Below are 18,575 nucleotides of genomic sequence, written 5' to 3'. Positions count from 1 at the left end.
CAGGAGACTTCAGAATTTCTCTCTGAACTCTAGGGTTACAGCTTGGAATTGTATACATAGAGAACTCATTTTTAGATTTATATTATTAATTAGTAATGCCAAAAATCTAATGGGGTCTGGTTTCTACATGTTTTTAAATACTTTGGATAAATGGCTCACAATAATTGAAGCAATCTTTACTAACATATACTAATTAAAATATACTACAGAAAATATAGCTAAAATAAACATATCACATAGTCCCAAGAGTAGAAGACTGGCTTTTCCCAAACAAAATCCTTTACAAACTGTTGATATCTTCATAAGTAACTGCTAGTTTTTCAGCTCAGCTGTCCAGAGGAAATTGTTGCTAATGGGCCCTGCCAAAGCCTAGGGAGGCAGCCTCCTGCACGCCAGATTACTTTGGATGGCTGTGAGCTGTGACATCACTGAATCAAAGTTTGGTTTCAGCCAGACCTCTGCTGTTTGTGGTTAGGGGGAGGCCCTGAACGTGTCTATTGCTGGTGGATCCCTTGTACTTGTGGGAGGAGGAAAAAGGCTTATCCAACCAGAACATGTCTACTTGCTGCATGCTCAACAGTTTTTTTTTTTTTTTTTTTTTTTTTTAACTCCAGCATGTAAATCCACCACAAAGAAGCTGAAGTTCAAATAAGGCTGCTTTAGCCTTGCATGAAAAGATAGATTTAAAACTCTGGAACTGAAATGTCAGAGTTCTGTTCTTTCATCAAAATAAAGTTACTACTGCAGGCTATTGTCTGTCCGTGCCTATGGCATGAGGATGTGCAGCTAAGATTCAACAACTGAGCTATTCTTCTATCAACAAAAACAGCTTAAACAATAAGGAAAACAAGATTATCAGAGCCTCAAGGCATTAACTTTTATAATTATAGTATCAAATATAGAGAACTTTTCAGCGGAGGAATCCTTCACTACAGACATACTTCTGATACAGTCAGCTAAGTGAAATGTCAGTTTCCATGGATAAACTGTTCAGTTAATCTTTGATAAAAAGCACATTAAAGACTGAAGAAAGAAGCCAAAGGCAAAGGAAACAGGGTAAGAATGTTATCATAGTACAGCTGGTTTACATTTAAAATATACAGATGTTTTCACATGTATGAAATAATTTCCAGTGCACAGAGACTGATTATAAAGCCAATCTTTTGGTAACAGCTTTGTTTTGTTATGAAAGTAATTACAATCTCTGTAAATTTAGTTATGAACTGTGTAATGCTTATTAAATAGGTAAACAAATATAACGGTTACAAAATTACTCTTGCATCCATAAAATATGTAAATAAAGTTGTATTTTCTAAATTCTTACTCTGAAACCAAAAAAATGATGTTTGGTAAAAATGGTTTAGTGACATTTTACAGTATTAGGGAATGAACTTTTAAAGAACATGAAGATTATTTTATTTTTACTTTACTTTGTACATAGTCGGAAGTTTTATAACTTTTTCTCATACTGACTGAACATGTGTACAAAGAATTGTATGCTTTTGAACAAAATTTTTCAAGACAAAAACCTCTATATTTCTTTCATGTCTGCTCTTTGAAAGAACTATTGTATTCAAAATCAGGAAGCCTGCCTTTAATATCTTCTAAATTAAGTCAGATTAAGCAGATATGAAAGTTACTGTAAATCCCTACAGGTTCAATAAAATATCCTACAGTTTGGAAGTTTACATGAGCCCTTTACTTAAAATCACAGTATTACTTGGATGCATCTTTTTGCAAGACAGCATTCACCAGCTTTACTGGTTCACTACAATCTTTTGAATAAGCAAAATAAAAGTAAAAATTATTCACATTTTGTCTTTCAGGGCTACCACATACTAATAATACACTGAAAGACTACTAAGAGCTAGCTTTATCTATACTCTTTTCAAGAGTGATTCAATTATGTGAAAATAAAGTGAGGCCACTGTTAAGGGAAGTAACAGCAAATGCAGTGCTTGCTTTCAATAACTACATTCCAAATCCATGATAGCTAACTTTCTAAGGCACAAAGAACAGCCCACTAAATGGATTCTCCCTGCGTTCTTGGTGATCCAGAAAGAAAGGCTGTACTTCTGGCAATTAAAGGAACTACTTTCTTTTGCCAGAAACTGTAAGAAAGGAAGAAGGCATACGAGATGCAATTCTTTGACGTTTCTTACAGCAATTGGTACCATTTCAAAACAAAAGTTCTTTACGAACTAATTAAGATTCCCTCACATTGCAGTACTTCGTTGGTTATTCATTCACTCAAGGAAAAAATGTTCAGGTTTTTAAGAATGACACAGTATTTTGGGATTAGGTTTTACCCATAATTTGAATTGAGAAGAATAAGCTGAACATAAAGAGTATTGGAACAAATCTGTCTGAAGTAGTTCATTTAATTTCAGCCAGTAGTTTAGTGTTCTGCATAGGGACATCCAATAATTAATGGCAAAGAATTCAAAATACTCGTACCCAGCCGGAAATTTCTAAAATCAGAGTTAAAGGAGTTTTCAGCTTGTGAGCACATTACCTTTTCTATATTTAAAATAAGAGCTGTACCTATTTCACCCATCCTACCCCTCGACTCTTATTTGTTTACTTTAAAGTTTAAATAAACATATAAAGTTATTCCCTGAATTGCCCAACATACATACGGTTGTACAGTATTTGTACCATAAACTTCAATTTCCTGTTACAAAACAAGTCAACTAACCCAGAAAACATTTTTAGTAACATCTTTTGCTTAACATACAGCAATCTCATTTCTCCACAAACTAGATACAAAATAAATGAGTTTAAGTGATGAAGAATACAAATCAATTAATGCCTTTTCACTCTTGGAAAACACAAAAACTTTCTAGCTCTGACTTAGCTAAAGGACAAGAGTTAGCTAGCACAATGCCCACAATTCTATAAAAATGAATGGAAAAAAATAGTGTGTAAAGTGTATGTTTTTTGAAGGATTTTGAAAGAAGGGGTGGGGACTCAGGAAGAAAGACAACTTCAAAAACCTCTAATCATACTAATGAAATCCACATCAAATTCCTGACTGGTGTGCTGAAGGTTCCTGCTAGTTTGTTTGCAAGACCTCTTGCAATCACTGAATACCAAATGACTTCATAGAATTGAAAGGATTTTTCTGAAATAAATATTTTCTTCAAAAAATATTTTAAATTACCATTTGCCTTTTCAATCCAATTAACGTACAAAACTGTGTGTTCTCTGTAATCTAAAATAATGCTACCTGTGTGAGACAGAACATGCATTGCTGGGTGGCTCCCTATTTCTGTTAAACTTTTTTTTTTAAAACAACAAAAGGGTAATATAATAAGTTAAACATCTGTCACAATATGGTGTATGAATACATTGTACACTGTCATATTTATTTTAAATGCTTGTTTTTCCCCCAGGGAAATAGCACATGATCCAACACTAGGCTTTTCATGAATTTGACTTCATTTGTGTATAGAGCCCTACTTGTGAAAGTTGCACAAAGGGCTTCATAATACAGTTTAACACCCTGTTCCCCCCATCCTGCAGTCATCTTAGGAAAACAGACCACCCAAAGCTAACAATTACCGGTAAATCTAATAAATGTAACCTACACAAAATTATTGATTCAACTACTCACTAGACTTCACTTTTAGATTTATTTAGTGTGTGCTGAAAAACAAATCCATTAGTATCCGATGTTACATTTATTTATTTTGGAAGCAAAAAGCTATAGAGCTACAATGCCAGAATATTATGGCGTGTTCAATAAGAGTACATCTCATGCAGCCACATTCTCTTTGGATTAAACCATCTATCTGGGGTATTTTAAGAGGTTCTTGAGTGCTACGTTGATTAGCAAACTTTGTGCACTCCACTCAGGAAAAAAAAACTTTGGATTTCAGGCCAGAGAACCACATTTTAAGGATTGACTCTGGACTTCAAGCCCTGAACCAGAGGAGAATGAATAATTAAAATGAGAATAAATTGGGAGCTCTGGCCTGCTCCCCTTCCCATTCTTGATTACATTTAATTTGGTAAGTTAGTATGACAAAACATAACATTTATTTAAATTAAAACACAGTACGTAAATGTGGAAAAAGGCATAGGAAATAAAAGCAAAATGACTGAACAATGAAAATTGACAGCTTGTCTTGTTAATGTAATAATGGTCTACATTTAGCAAAACAAAGTAATGGTCCAAGCACTTAGATTAAGAATCCTATCCTATTCCATGTGAGTGTTCAGTGCTCTTGTTCATGTGTGAAAAGCCTGTCTTGTCTCTCACTTTAGAAAAAGCTCCCTTTCCAACTAAGGGTTACAAATGTTCCAATCTGATGTGCATCTGAAAACCTGCCCTCCCGCTCAATTCCCTAATTCTAATTTGCATAAATGCTGGAATTAGGGTGCCACACACCCTAAATTGAAGCAGTTTCCATTATAAGAACATAAGAACGGCCGTACTGGGTCAGAGCAAAGGTCCATCTAGCCCAGTAGCCTGTCTGCCAACAGTGGCCAGCACCAGGTGCCCCAGAGAGGGTGGACCGAAGACAATGATCAAGCGATTTGTCTCCTGCCATCCCTCTCCAGCCTCTGACAGACAGAGGCCAAGGACACCATTTTATCCCCTGGCTAATAGCCTTTTATGGACCAAACCTCCATGAAATTATCTAGCTTCTCTTTAAACTCTATTATAGTCCTAGCCTTCACAGCCTCTTCTGGCAAGGAGTTCCACAGGTTGACTACACGCTGTGTGAAGAACTTTCTTTTATTTCCTTTCATTATATACAGGATTTACTGGTTGATTCAATGGCTCTCAGCACCCCTGCTATATAAACTACTCTAGAGTCTTTTGCTTAGAACAACTGTGGGTACCTCAATTACTGAAAGTGGAATTTCAGTTCTAAGCTCCTGGCATCACACAGTTAATCAGTAAAGCTGCAATAAATTAGGGACTCTCTGGTGTGCAGTTGCAGCACTGTAAATCATCACTAAAAGGCACTGGAAATCTCCTAGCATAACACTGTACCATGGAAAATTGACATCTGAAAAGCAGCCTCTCAAGATGTATATGGCATTGTGTATTACTTACACATAAGATGTGTTCATGCAAGTCAGTGCATGAGGCTTTCATAGCAACTGTCCTCTACTCTAATAATACACTATATGTAGTAGAACAAGAGCAGCAAAAAGAAACTCAACTAGCCCTACTCTTGAAACTCTTAAAGATTCCCGTTTTCAAAGTAGTATCACATACAACATTAGAATGTAAGAATGGCCAAAATGGACCAGACCAAAGGTCCATCTTGCCCACTGTTCTGTCCTCTGACAGTGCTCAATGCCAGGTGCCTCAGAGGGAATGAGCAGAACAGATAATCATCAAGTGATCCCTTCCCTGGAACCCATTCCCAGGCTCTGACAAGCAGAAGCTAGGGACATCATTCCTGCCCATCCTGGCTAATAGCTATCGATGAACCTAAACTCCATTAATTTATCTACCTCTTTTTGAATGCTGTTAGAGTAATGTTCTTCACAATATCCTGTGGCAAGGAGTTCCACAGGCTGACTGTGCATTGCATGAAGAAATATTTCCTTTTGTTTGCTTTCTGCTACCTATTAATTTCATTTGGTGACCCCTAGTTCTTATGTTATAGGAACAATAACTTTTCCTTATTCACTTTGATAAAAATAAAAACCTGTCGTGATTTTATAGACCTTTATAGACCTCTATCATATCACTGTTAGTCTCCTCTTTTCTAAACTGAAAAGTCACAGTCTTTTTAATCTCTGTTCATGTGACACCCGTTCCAAACCCCTAATAAATTTTGTTGCCCACTTATGAACTTTTTCCAGTGCCAAGATATCTTTTTTGAGATGAGGCAACCACATTTGCAGTATTTAAGATGTGGGCAAACCATGGATTTATACAGAGGCAAAAAGATATTCTTTGTCTTATTCGCAATCCCTTTTTTTTAATGATTCCTAACATTGTTTGCTTTTTTGACTGCTGCTGCACATTGAGTGGATGTTTTCAGAGAATACAAGTGAAGACAGGGTATAAATTGTGTGTCTTTTGATTTGAAATCAATAGTTGATTAATTTCACGTAGTATTGTCTTAAAGTTTTGCAGACAATAGTTATGTCAATTCATATTATTTTGCTTTTGTATTCCTCCAGAGCTTCATAGCATAAATGATATTTTGTTCAACTTTCAAAATGTTTCCCAACTACCATGCACCTAAAATTATTAGCCATTCTTACCCCCCACTAAACAGTATAATGGAATTCAAAGTATAGCCACAATCCATCTTTTCTACTGTCTCAGCTGTTTTCCAAGATGATAAAATGTAAACTGTGGTAGGAAAACTAGGATTACAGATGTCATAAAAATGTTTCATGGAATACCAATTCCCCCATAGCCTACTAAAGACTTTTTGTTGCAGAACTTCTTTAGGATTGCTGATGTTATACATAATGCAATAATAATACATCTCAAGCCTTATATTACATCTTTCTTTTCTATAACACATTACAAGTATTAATTAATCCTACTAGCTAAAAAGGGCTCAATTTACACAGTACAATTTGAACTACTGTGGGATTATGTTTTAGTTTTCACAGAATCTGAATGTGTTAAGAGTACACAGAACGTGAGTTGCTAGAATTTGTATGTTTCAGTTAATGGAGTTATCAAACCTACATATTCCTGTGCACAAAAAAACCCTTTCAATTGTAGTTACCATTAGAAAATCTGAGTGGGGCAAATGATACAAGCATATGTATGTATTTCTCATAAAAATGAGGAATTTCATTCTAAGGCTATATCACATCAAGAGTTAAGAAAATACAGCTATTTGAAATATATTTCTACAGGAGTATCAGTTGAAAAACACAACTGACAATACTACTTTTAACTGTCCTTTTTAAGGTCAGCAGAGTGAAAAAAATATTATTAACTACTGAATACAGAGCTACTGAGAATTCAAGAACATTTTCAGCTTCATTCTCACGACATAATGAAAATACAAGGGAAATTTAGATTCACTATTTCGTTTCAGATGGTAAAATACTGAAGTCTAGTGGAATCTCATTTGTGAGTTTTAAAAATGTTTATAGTAATCAACAATATTTTGATTAAGCAAGAACATTCTTATGGATTACAAATGCCTTACATTGCAACGTGGAAAAGCAGTTCACTTTTTCTTAACTTGTGACTAACAAAGACAAAGAAAATAATTTTTTTCCCCTTTTTGGAGACTGAAAAAATATCTAGTATCTTTTCCCAAAAGTTTATTTTCCTTTCAGTCTGATGATAGGAATGCCCTCTAATTGTGTCTCAAGGGACACAAAATAATGACAGAGCAAATATACACCAATCAGGACACGGATTGCAGTTCAAATAGAGAAGGGTGAATACTGGATCAATGTGCTCACAAACATATTCATCACATCCTATTCATAATTCAATCCAACCACATTCATGTCCTTTGTGTGATTTCTCATGACCACTCAGAGAGCTGGTTTATGTGAGTACATACGTTTGCAGTAGAGCTTTTATTTGTGTAAGTAAATAGGTATTAGGTATGACCTAGTGTTTGTGAACATTTACAGGAATTCACAGTAAAACTGTTGGCACACTCACACTTACGCTTGTGTGTTTGGTTTTGAGGTGTATAGAAGGCAAGGAAAGACAGAACATTTTAAAGTCACTAGCTTTTCTCCAGCAAAACCACAGGGGAGAGAGAAGGGAAGATAATGTGGGAGGTGAGATGTCTGAGAAGCAGAAGAGTTGGCAACAACTTGGCAACACTTTGTTTTTAGAACTGGTGCTAGATTACACTGTGTTTTGCAGGGTGGCCAGATTTTGAGTGGGAGTTTCACATCTGGTTACAACCATGGCCCTGCTCAAAGTGGTACTGGCCTCTGTGACAGATAAGCGCTACTGACAGACAGGAAAGTGCCAACGGGGAGAAAAAAGGGACCACCAGACAACAGTATTCCCGTTAAGGAGAAATTGGGGCAACAGTTACAGGAATTAAGTAGAATGAATTTGACACGAGGGAACTGAATGCAAAGTCTGTTAGACATCTAACAAATATCTTTCCCTCTCTGTGAGGAAGGGATCCAGAGATCTTAGAAACTGGGATCTCATAAACAAAAAAATATAACGTTATCTTGCACAAAAGAGGACAGAAAACTAATGTGGCTTAAACGTCCCTAGGCCTATTCGCACAATCTTTTTCTCCCACTTCCCTCCTCCAACCCCCAAGTACAACATCCTTTCCTTGATAGATTCCGTGAGGATTTTTTTTTTCAGGCAGGCATGTTGTTTATAAAACTCAAGTTACTCTATTAGATAACAAAAACAATGTCATGTGACTTAGTTGACCACATGCACAAAAGCATCCAACACCCAATAATCATTGTTCATTCTGCAGATAAGCTTTTTTCCACCATCTATTTACATACATTTCTTATCTAACAAGTAAAAACACCAATAAAGAACAAAATAAATGTTTTTTTCAAGGACAGACTGCAAAGAGAAAAAAGGTGGTAACTTTGTTAAACATTCAGCTTAATAACCACTATAATACAGAAACATGAATTGCACTCTGCAACACAGAAAGCATTTGAACAGGGACTTCACATTCTTATTAATATTTGTTTATAGAATGAAACAATTAACACACAATGCACTTTTGACATCACATCCTCCCTTAAAGAAGCAGCTTCTTAAACTGAATGAAAGGCAGAGAGATGGGTATGACTGTTAGAGTAGCCAGTACTGAAAGTCGACTTGTTATCATCCCCCCCCAGAGAGAGGGAGTCTTACCTAACACTGCCAGACTATTAGCCACTCAACCACTCCACCCCATGCTACCAAATCATATCTTTACCTGGCAAATCACCTTGAAACATTCCCCTTTGATATCCGCCTTTGACACTGGCTACTTATGGAAATTCCAGATCCTTTGCTCCCAAGCAAGAGCACTCCAGTTTACCAGTTTTACCTTAAAATCACTGTTCCTGCATAGTGCACAGGACTTATGAGCATTTTAAAGAAAACAAATGATTTATTTAAGAAAGAAGTTCCACTCAAAACAAGAGAGAGTGATGAAAACAAGTGGCTACAACAGAAAACAAAATGCAAGCTAGAGACTATACTTATTAATTTGAGTAATGGACTTAAAAGGGAGGTTTAGGTTCGATATTAGGAAAAACTTCCAAATTGGAATAAATTGCCTAGGGAGGTTGTGGAATCTGCATTATTGAAGATTTTTAAGAGCAGGTTAGACAAATACCTGTCAGGGATGGTTTAGTTGGTGCTTACCCCTGTGTGAAGAGAGAGGGTGGGAGGGCACGGCAGCACACAGAGCTGAGTACCTCTCCCCTCTTGCCAGGCAGGGCTAGATTAAGAAAGGGGCTACAGACCAGAGCTCTGAACTAAGAGGACTTTGGAAAAAAAGCACTTTTGGCAGCTTGAAGATCTTTCTGTGGGACCCCTTTATCCTGGGACCCCTAAAGCTCCTTTCTTAATCCGGCCCTGCGCCTAAGACCTGATTTTTCAGAATGCTTAACATTTTATAACACTTGGATATGTTTACCCAGACAATGGGACGCACAAAATTAGTGGCAACAAATGAAAAGGTATGTGTGGTTTGAATGGGGGTGTTTTTTCTTTTTTTTAACATCATACAGAAATTCTGTGGCAGCAGCAAAGGTAGAATCCGATTCTCTAGGGCAGCACTCAACGAACGTAACCATGAGACCATCCTTTTCGTCCTTTCCTCATTCATTAAACAACTTAGAATTTCTGCAACAAGAAAGGATGCCCAAAGACAACAGCCTTAGGGTATGTCTACACTACCCTGCTAGTTCGAACTAGCGGGGTAATGTAGGCATACCGCACTTGCAAATGAAGCCCGGGATTTGAATTTCCCGGTCTTCATTTGCATAAGCGGGGCGCCGCCATTTTTAAAACCCCACTCGTTCGAACCCCGTGCAGCGCGGCTACACGGGGCACGAACTAGGTAGTTCAAACTAGGCTTCCTAGTTCGAACTACCGTTACTCCTCATTCCACGAGGAGTAACGGTAGTTCGAACTAGGAAGCCTAGTGGAGCAACCCAGCAGCACCCCAGCTGCTCTGCCCCAGGCGTCCTGATTCAGCCGCTGCTGAAACTGACCAGCAGCGGCTGAATCAGGACGCCTGGGGCAGAGTAGCTGGGGTGCTGCCGGGTTGGTCCGGAGCGGCGCTGCGGGACCAACCCGGCAGCCCCCAGCTGCTCTACCCCAGGGGTAGGCAAGAAAAGCCTGGTTTGCTGGGGGGGGGGGGAACACTAGCTGCACGCCCCCCCCCAGCAGACCAGGGAGACGGGGGTGGCGGGACCACCCAAGTCCTCCACGGCTTTGCTCCGTCTCCCTGGTCTGCTGACCTGGGAGACGTGGAGCAAAGCCACAGAGCACGCGGGCAGCAGGACAGTCCAGGCATGCCGCTGCTGTCCCACTGCTGGCGTGCTGGTCAGACCAGGGAGACGGAGAGCAAAGCCGCGGAGCACGCCCACAGCGGGACAGCCCAAGCGCGCTCGGGCTGTCCCGCTGTGGGCGTGCTCCGCGGCTTTGCTCCTGTCCCCCTGGTCTGCTGGGGGGGTCCAGCAAAGCCTCTGAACCCCCCCCAGCAGACCAGGGACACCCGAGCAAAGCCGCTGCCTGGGCGGCTTTGCTCATTTGCCCGGGAGCAAAGCCGCCCAGGTGGCGGCTTTGCTCGGGTGTCCCTGGTCTGCTGGGGGGGTCCAGCGGCTTTGCTGGACCCCCCCAGCAGACCAGGGAGACCGGGAGAAGCTTTTCTCGCCCCAGAGGACACGGGTGGCGACCCGCCGCCCGTGAGCTCCGGGGCGAGAAAAGCCCCGTTCGTAAGTGCGGATCCGATGTAAGGCGGATCCGCGTAAGTCGGGGACTGCCTGTAGTCCTGTCTCTCTCAGGCAGGGATGGGCAAAAGGGCCTCTGCAGGCTGGATGCGGCCCACCAAGCGGGTGGATCTGGCCCGTGGAGGCCTTGTTGCTCCCCCGCCCCCAGGCCAATTAGGACCTGGGGGCAGGAGAGCGCCCGAAGCCGTCTCCCGCCCTGCCAGGAGCATGTGGCGCTTTGAAATGCCGCGTGCTGCTTGCAGGACGGTGGGGGGGGGGGAGGAAAGAGAGAGGAGGGAGAATAGAAGAGGCTTCGCATGTTCCCCTGCCCCCAGGACAATCAGGGCCTGGGGGCAGTAGAACTGCGTGAAGCTCCCTTCACCCTGTCCCAGCCCTGCGAGGAGCCCCCGGCACTTCAAAGTACCACGGGCCCCTCACAGGATGGGAGGAGGCTTCCTGCGCTCCCCCACCGTCAGGCCCTGATTGGCCTGAGGTTGGGGGAGGGTGCCAAGCCTCTTCCGAGGCATGGATGCTTAGTGGGAAGGGGGAGCAAAGGGGCTCCCCACACCGAGACCAATCATGGTCTGGGGTTAGGGTAGCCCCGCCCCTTCCTGTTTAGGCCCTGCCCCTTCAGGAGTGGCCCAAAAATTATTGCCTACCCCTGCTCTAAGGTGTCACAGAACCACTTGTTTTTGTGCCAACGAAGTAATTGTTAGCAATAGTAGGGCTTTCTGTGAAGAGGATTTCTCAGATATTTGCTGAGAACTGATACAGGCCAAAGCTCTGGATTTCTGATTCACAAGAAATGCTGGCATTTCAAAATGTGATTTTGTTTCAAAACAGAATGAAACAACAATTTCAGAAATTTCTCAAAAATCAGAAAAACATCAGACAAAAATTGTGTTGGAAATTATGATGAAAGGAAATGTGCTCCCGAGACCAGCCCCTGTTGGCTGCCTTGGTAATGTAGTTAAGTCTAAGAGATAGTTTTGTTTTAAACATAATAAAGATTCAAAAGTTAATCTTTTTTCCTCAACCTACCACAGGTACGGACAACAGTATCACTGCCTTGATGCATTTAGAAAAGCTGCATTTCAAACAAAATTTTAGAAACCAATAATAAAAGGTATAAATAAATAATTGCCTTTAGTTCTAACACCAGAAATGGATCCAAACTTAAGGATTTTAATGTCACTGCCTTTACTATGTATACTCTGAATTATTATAAACTTTGATGATTAAAAGTTGGTACAGAAGTGGGGGAAATTCTATTAGAAAAAGTCTGGACTGCTAACATTTTCACTTTTAAAATAGATTTTTTTTCCAATGACAAGAAAGTCATAATTGGATCCTTCCATTGGATTTAAATGACTATTGCTGTACATTTCTCATAAAAATGTAAATTGGAAATCTGAAATAGATTGATTTTAAATTTTTGAACAAAATTTTAAGTGAAAATTAGGGTTATAAGGAAATGTTTACACATATAGCAAAACAAGATTCTTCATATCGGTGAAGAAAAAATGAACTAGATATTACATGCTGAACAAGCTTGTGATTATATATTTTTATGCAAAGTAGACTGCGTGGACATACACACATTCAAATGCAACATATTCTCATAAACTTTTCCATGCTTTCACTGTACTCTCACCCACATAAAAATTAGCTGAAATACCAAACTCAGTCTGAAAAGAAAGAAATCCAGCATTTACACAACGAAATAAAAACTGTATTATACATGAATAATACACTACCTTTTTCCCATTATCATTAATCAGAGATACTACTTTCACACATCAAGGCAAAAATGTATTTAAAAGAAAATCATAAAAATATCTTAATATCAAGAAGTGACCTATTCACCCCTTGTGAGCACAACAATAATGGAAGTCTACTGAAATAAAGCGATATTCAGAGCTAAGGTATGCAAAGGATTTCCAAACAGGCTCATATTATTTTTCTTTAGCACCAACAAAGGAAACCAAACTTCAGAAATAATATGAAGGTATGTTCTGATTAATTGAAATTAATTAAAAGTAGCAAACCAATATTAAAGGAACGTACAATAGATAACTCTTCAATAATTCAAGTGCATTTTGCTACACCCTCAGTGAGATAGTCAACCTCACAAATGGTAAAAACATGTAGCTTACAGGATGGTACACTGCAAAATAAGTGTGTACTTATAAATATTTGAGTTGCATACCTTAGGGTATGTCTACACTACAAAGTTAGTTCGAACTAACGGACGTTAGTTCGAACTAACTTTCCTAGGCGCTACACTAGCGCTCCGTTACGCTTAGTTCGAACTAGGTAAACCTCATTTTACGAGGACTAACACCTAGTTCGAACTAGCTAGTTCGAACTAAGGGCAGTGTAGCCCTTTAGTTCGAACTAGTGGGAGGCTAGCCCTCACCAGGTTTCCCTGGTGGCCATTCTGGCCAACACCAGGGAAACACTATGCCCCCCTCCCGGCCCCGGACCCCTTAAAGGGGCACGGGCTGGCTACGGTGCCCGTGCCAGGTGCAAGCCTGCCAGCACCCAGCTAGCAGACCCTGCACCTGGCACGGCACAGAGCCACCCACCCGATGCCCCCCAGCCCACCCCCTCTTGCCGGGACCAGGCTGGCGGCTCTCGGGAGCTTGCCCTGGACCGCAAGAGGCAGGCACCTTCCTGGGCTAGTGCGGACATCGTGGACCTCGTCCACGATCTCCGCACTAGGCACAGGAAAGTGGCCGGCTAGGGCAGGAGAGCTGCCAGCCTGGCCACCCAGGAGCAGGTGTGCATGAAAATCAAGGGGGTCCACTGAGACCCCCGACCCTGAGCCCTGAGCTTACAATGGCCGTCCTGGGTCAGACCAAAGGTCCATCTAGCCCAGTAGCCTGTCTGCCGACAGCGGCTAACCCTAGGGACCCTGGAGGGGATGGACCGAAGACAGTGACCAAGCCTTTTGTCTCGTGCCATCCCTCTCCAGCCTTCCACAAACTTTGGGCAGGGACACCACGCCTACCCCCTGGCTAATACCACTCCATGGACCCAACCTCCATGACTTGATCTCACTTCCCTTTAAACTCTGTTCTAGTTGTAGCCTTCACAGCCTCCTGCAGCAAGGAGTTCCACAGGTTAACTATTTGCTTTGTGAACAACAACTTTCTCTTACTAGTTTGAAGCCTGCTACCCATTCCTTTCCTTTGGTGTCCTCTAGTCCTTCTTTATGGGAACTCAGGAAGAACTTTTCTGAATGCACCCTCTCCACCCAACCCCTGCTTTTAGAGACCTCTATCCTGTCCCCCCTCCGTCTCCTCTTTTCTAAGCTGAACAGTCCCAGTCTCTGTAGCCTTTCTTCATCTGGGACCTGTTCCCAACCCCTGATCATGTTAGTTGCCCTCCCTTCTCCCAGCCTTTCTCTTCCCCTCTCCCACCTCCTTTTCCCAGTCTCCCCCAGTTTTGTTCAATAAAGACAGAGTCAATGTTGGAAGAAACGTTATCTTTATCTTGTACATCAATAAGAAGGGGGGCTAGGGAAGGGTAAGTGGAAGGAGGTGAGGGAGGAATGGGATACGAGCCCCCGATGGGGACGACTGGGCTGGCTCTGCGGGCTTCTGGGGGTGGAAGCTCTCCTGCAGCCCCCCAATTACCCCCTCTCCCCAGATGGCAGCCTGCGGCAAGTGCAGCCGGGCTGATGGCCGAGTGGTGTGATGTGCCCAGTGTGGGTACTCCAGGCACTCCAAGCCAGAACTTCTTTGCAAGCGGGGCACCCCTTAGAACTGTGTGTCCGGGGTGGGGGCCGGGACCCTTTAAGTGCAGCCCTCGGCTAGCCTGAGACAGCATCTCCATGCTCTAAGTCCTCCTTTTATGCCCTGCCGGCACTGCTTCCAGCCATCCTTAAGCCCTGTTCAGAGTCCACTCAATGTGGACTTACTAGTTCGAATTAGCAAAACGCTAATTCAAACTAGTTTTTACTTCTAGACGCGTTAGTTCGAATTAGCTTAGTTCGAATTAACTAATTCGAACTAAGTTAGTTCGAACTAGCGCTGTAGTGTAGACGTACCCTTACATATTTACTCTTATGCAATTATGTAATAAACAATTATTGATAGATTTATATACTTGGTGCATGTTATTCAAAATATAAACACATCCAAACTATCAACTCTTGTAACAGAACTGGGAAACATAACAGTCAAACACATACTTGGTAATTGTTTCATCTATACTGTATAGTGGGGCTACTTAACTTTAGAAGCCTCGGGGGCCACAATAATACTCACAGTACATGTCGAGGGCCGCAACTTAAGTGTGCTTGCATATACATGCAAATATATACCAATAGCGACTTTCACACTGACGGGCATCAATACAAAGATTAAGGCAAAATTACACAACACGCAGACCCCATTTAAGTCAGATCTGCTGATATTAATAAAATGCAATATTGACCCGATTTCCACTCATATGACATCACTTTTAATGAGCAATGACAGTCCAGGAATTTAACTACTAAAACGCATATCAACAGAAGACCATTATGTTGACTGGCGTTGTGGAGTGTGTTCCCTGTGGAGGCCATGTTCAAAGGATCCCACTTGTGGGTCACACGTTGAGCCCCGCGTAAACCCAAACCGCACCACAGGCCGCAAACAAACAGGCTGCGGGCCACATGCAGCCCGTGGGCCGCATATTGAATAGCTCTGCTATATAGGATTATAGCATCCTAGAACTGGAAGGGACCTTGAGAGGTCATCAAGTCCAGTCCCCTGCCTTTACGGCAGCACCAAGCACTGTCTAGATCAGGGCTACTCAACATACAGCCCATGGCCTGTTTGTTTGCGGCCAGCAGTGCGGTTTGAGTTGATATTGGGTTGAAATTCCTGGACTGTCATTGCCTATTAAAAGTGCTGACAGGTGGGTAGAAATTAGGTAAATATTGAATTTTATTAATATTAGCAGAACTGACTTAAATGAGGCCTGTGTGTTGTGTAGTCTTGTCTTAATCTTTGTATTCATGCCCATCAGTGTGAAAGAAGCTATTTGCATATAGACTCAAAGACTTTAAGGTCAGAAGGGACCATTATGATCATCTAGTCTGACCCCCTGCACAGTGCAGGCCACAGAATCTCACCCACCCTCTCCTAGAGTAATCTAGCAATAGTCTGCAAGCATTGATGGGCTCCATTTGCCCTGACAGCGTTTCTCCATTGTTGCAATGTGCTGGTGAAATCGCTCGCCGTGCTCGTCGCTCACTGCTCCGCAGTTTGGTGGAAAAAAATCTAGATGAAAGTGCAAAAAATGTATCTTTAGTGACATGTTGCAACTAAGGCTTTTGTATGCCTTGAGGAGGTTTTCCACCAACAACCTGTAGTTGTCTGCCTTGTTTCTGAGAAAGTTTATTGCCACTAACAGGAAGGCTTTCCATGCCGTCTTTTCCTTGCCATGCAGTGCATGGTCAAATGCATCATCTCGAAGAAGTTCACGAATCTGAGGACCAACAAAGATACCTTCCTTTATCTTAGCTTCACTTAACCTTGGAAATTTTCCACGGAGGTACTTGAAAGCTGCTTGTGTTTTGTCCATGGCCTTGACAAAGTTCTTCATCAGACCCAGCTTGATGTGTAAGGGTGGTAACAAAATCTTCCTTGATTCAACAAGTGGTGGATGCTGAACACTTTTCCTCCCAGGCTCCAATGACTGTCGGAGTGGCCAATCTATCTTGATGTAGTAGGAATCTCTTGCATGACTATCCCATTCGCAGAGAAAACAGCAGTACTTTGTGTATCCAGTCTGCAGACCAAGCAAGAGAGCAACACCTTCAAATCGCCTCAAAGCTGCCACTGATGTTGGTTATAGTTTATGCACCTCAAAAGTTGTTTCATGTTGTCATAGGTTTTCTTCATATGGACTGCATGACCAACTGGAAAAAACATTGCCATTATGCAGCAAAACATCCATGATTTCTAGGAATAACATGATGCAATTCATATCATGTATGACGTAATACCAGCTTCAGATTGCATTATTCATTGTTTTGCCTAAAAAGCAAGTACGGTCCAAACTCAGTCATAGATTTATTCATATATCCAGTTAAAGATGTATTTTAGTCATTTCTGGTTTAAATTGAGATCCCTTCCCTTTATAACTCACTTATCCTCCGCCATTCGCAAGTCAAGGGTCGTATATACTGACCCAATAGCATATCTTAAAAACTAGAGCCAATCAACAATTTTAAGCATCATTTTCGTTCTCAGTGACCCAGAATTAGTAAAGTTTGACTGCATTTATTTCAGAAGCATTTTGGCTGTAGAGCAGTGTTATTGGTGTTGTCTCCATTAACTCTTCCCCTTTATCTATGGGACTAGCCACTCTTCTCTTCTTCCTTACCCTTCTATCTTCATTATCTACCTGCTGTACCCCTTCTTCATTCTCCAGCTCCACATACCTGTTCTTGAGCTCTCTTTTTCCTTCACTGACCCATCTTTTCCTCTGCCTGGTTCTCTTAGTCACATGCTTCCACTGTCCATTTTCTTCGCCCAGCAGTCCCCCCTCTGAGGCCCTTGATCCTGCTTCCATCTGCATATCTAAGCTTTCCCCTTCAGCCACGTCATGCCTTTGCTCCATCATCTGCTCAAACTCCCTTCTAAACTCGACCAGAGTTTCCACCTGCATCTCCAGTCCTCGGATCTTTTCTTCCATAAGCTCTATCAGGCGGCACTTCACGCAAACAAAACTCCTTTCGGGTACCCCTTCCAGAATCATGTACATACCGCGGCTACCACATCCAATCATCCTCCTTGTGCTCTCTACTACTTGGGCCATGGCCACTGCTGCCTCTGTGTTTTATCTACTTTCTCACCAAAGTCCTATTAGTCCGGTGAACACAAAAACAAACCAAAACATCCCCTCCACAGCAAAAACAAAACCCAAACAAGTCCCAATATCCAGACTCCCCTTACAAACTCCCACTCAAACTCCCCTGTTTACAGCTCTGTTTGCTGGCTCCTGTGCCGCTGCAGCTATGTACGATAGCTATATTTTTGTTATATATATTTGCATGTATATGCAACCACACATAAGTTGTGTCCTTCGGCATGTGCTGAGTATGATTGTGGTCCCCAGGGCTTCTAAAGTTGAGTATCCCTGTCTAACCTGCTCAAATATCTCCAGAGATGGAGATTCCACAATATCCCTAAGCAACTTACTGACAATGAGAAAGTTTTTCTTAATGCCTGACTTAAACCTCTCTTGCTGCAATTTAAGCTCATTGCTTCTTGTCCTATCCTCAGAGGCCAAGAAGAACAATTTTTAATTTTGACCTTATCCTCCCAAGCACTTGCAACCTCTCCCAGCTTGGTATCATCTGGAAACTTAATAATCATACTCTTTATGCCATCATCTAAATCACTGATGAAGATATTGAACAGAACCAGCCTTAAAACAGACTCCTGTGGAACCCCACTTGTTATGCCCTTCCAGCATGACTGTGAACCATTAATAACTACTCTCTGAGAATGGTTATCCAGCCAGTTATTCACCCACCTTATACTAGCCCCAGTTAAGTTGCATTTCCCTAGTTTATTGACAAGAAGGTCATGCGAGACAGTGTCAAATGCTTTATTAAAATCTAGGTCTCTCACATCCACCACTTCTCCCTTATCCACAAGGCTTGATATCCTATCAAAGAAAGCTATCGGATT

At 41.7% G+C, this 18,575-nt stretch overlaps 2 protein-coding genes across 11 annotated transcripts in view; one reads left to right on the top strand and one right to left on the bottom strand.

The window, feature by feature from the left end:
- The window catches only part of RALGPS1 (Ral GEF with PH domain and SH3 binding motif 1), a 412,834-nt gene that overhangs the window by 183,386 nt on the left and 210,873 nt on the right, over nucleotides 1-18,575 (bottom strand). The gene's annotated exons all lie outside the window — the stretch shown is intronic.
- Nucleotides 599-18,575, top strand: part of ANGPTL2 (angiopoietin like 2) — a 42,084-nt gene continuing 24,107 nt past the window's right edge. For both annotated transcript variants that reach the window (XM_006130753.5, XM_006130754.5), the window contains exon 1: nucleotides 599-1,056. The gene's annotated coding sequence lies outside the window, so the exon portion shown is untranslated. The remainder of the gene's footprint in view (nucleotides 1,057-18,575) is intronic.

This window comes from Pelodiscus sinensis, chromosome 23, assembly GCF_052426305.1.
Source record: "Pelodiscus sinensis isolate ZL-2025 chromosome 23, ASM5242630v1, whole genome shotgun sequence".
NCBI classification, from domain to species: Eukaryota; Metazoa; Chordata; order Testudines; family Trionychidae; genus Pelodiscus; species Pelodiscus sinensis.
The sequence above is the reverse complement of the archived record's forward strand: the minus strand, read 5'-3'. Positions and strand labels throughout refer to the sequence as shown.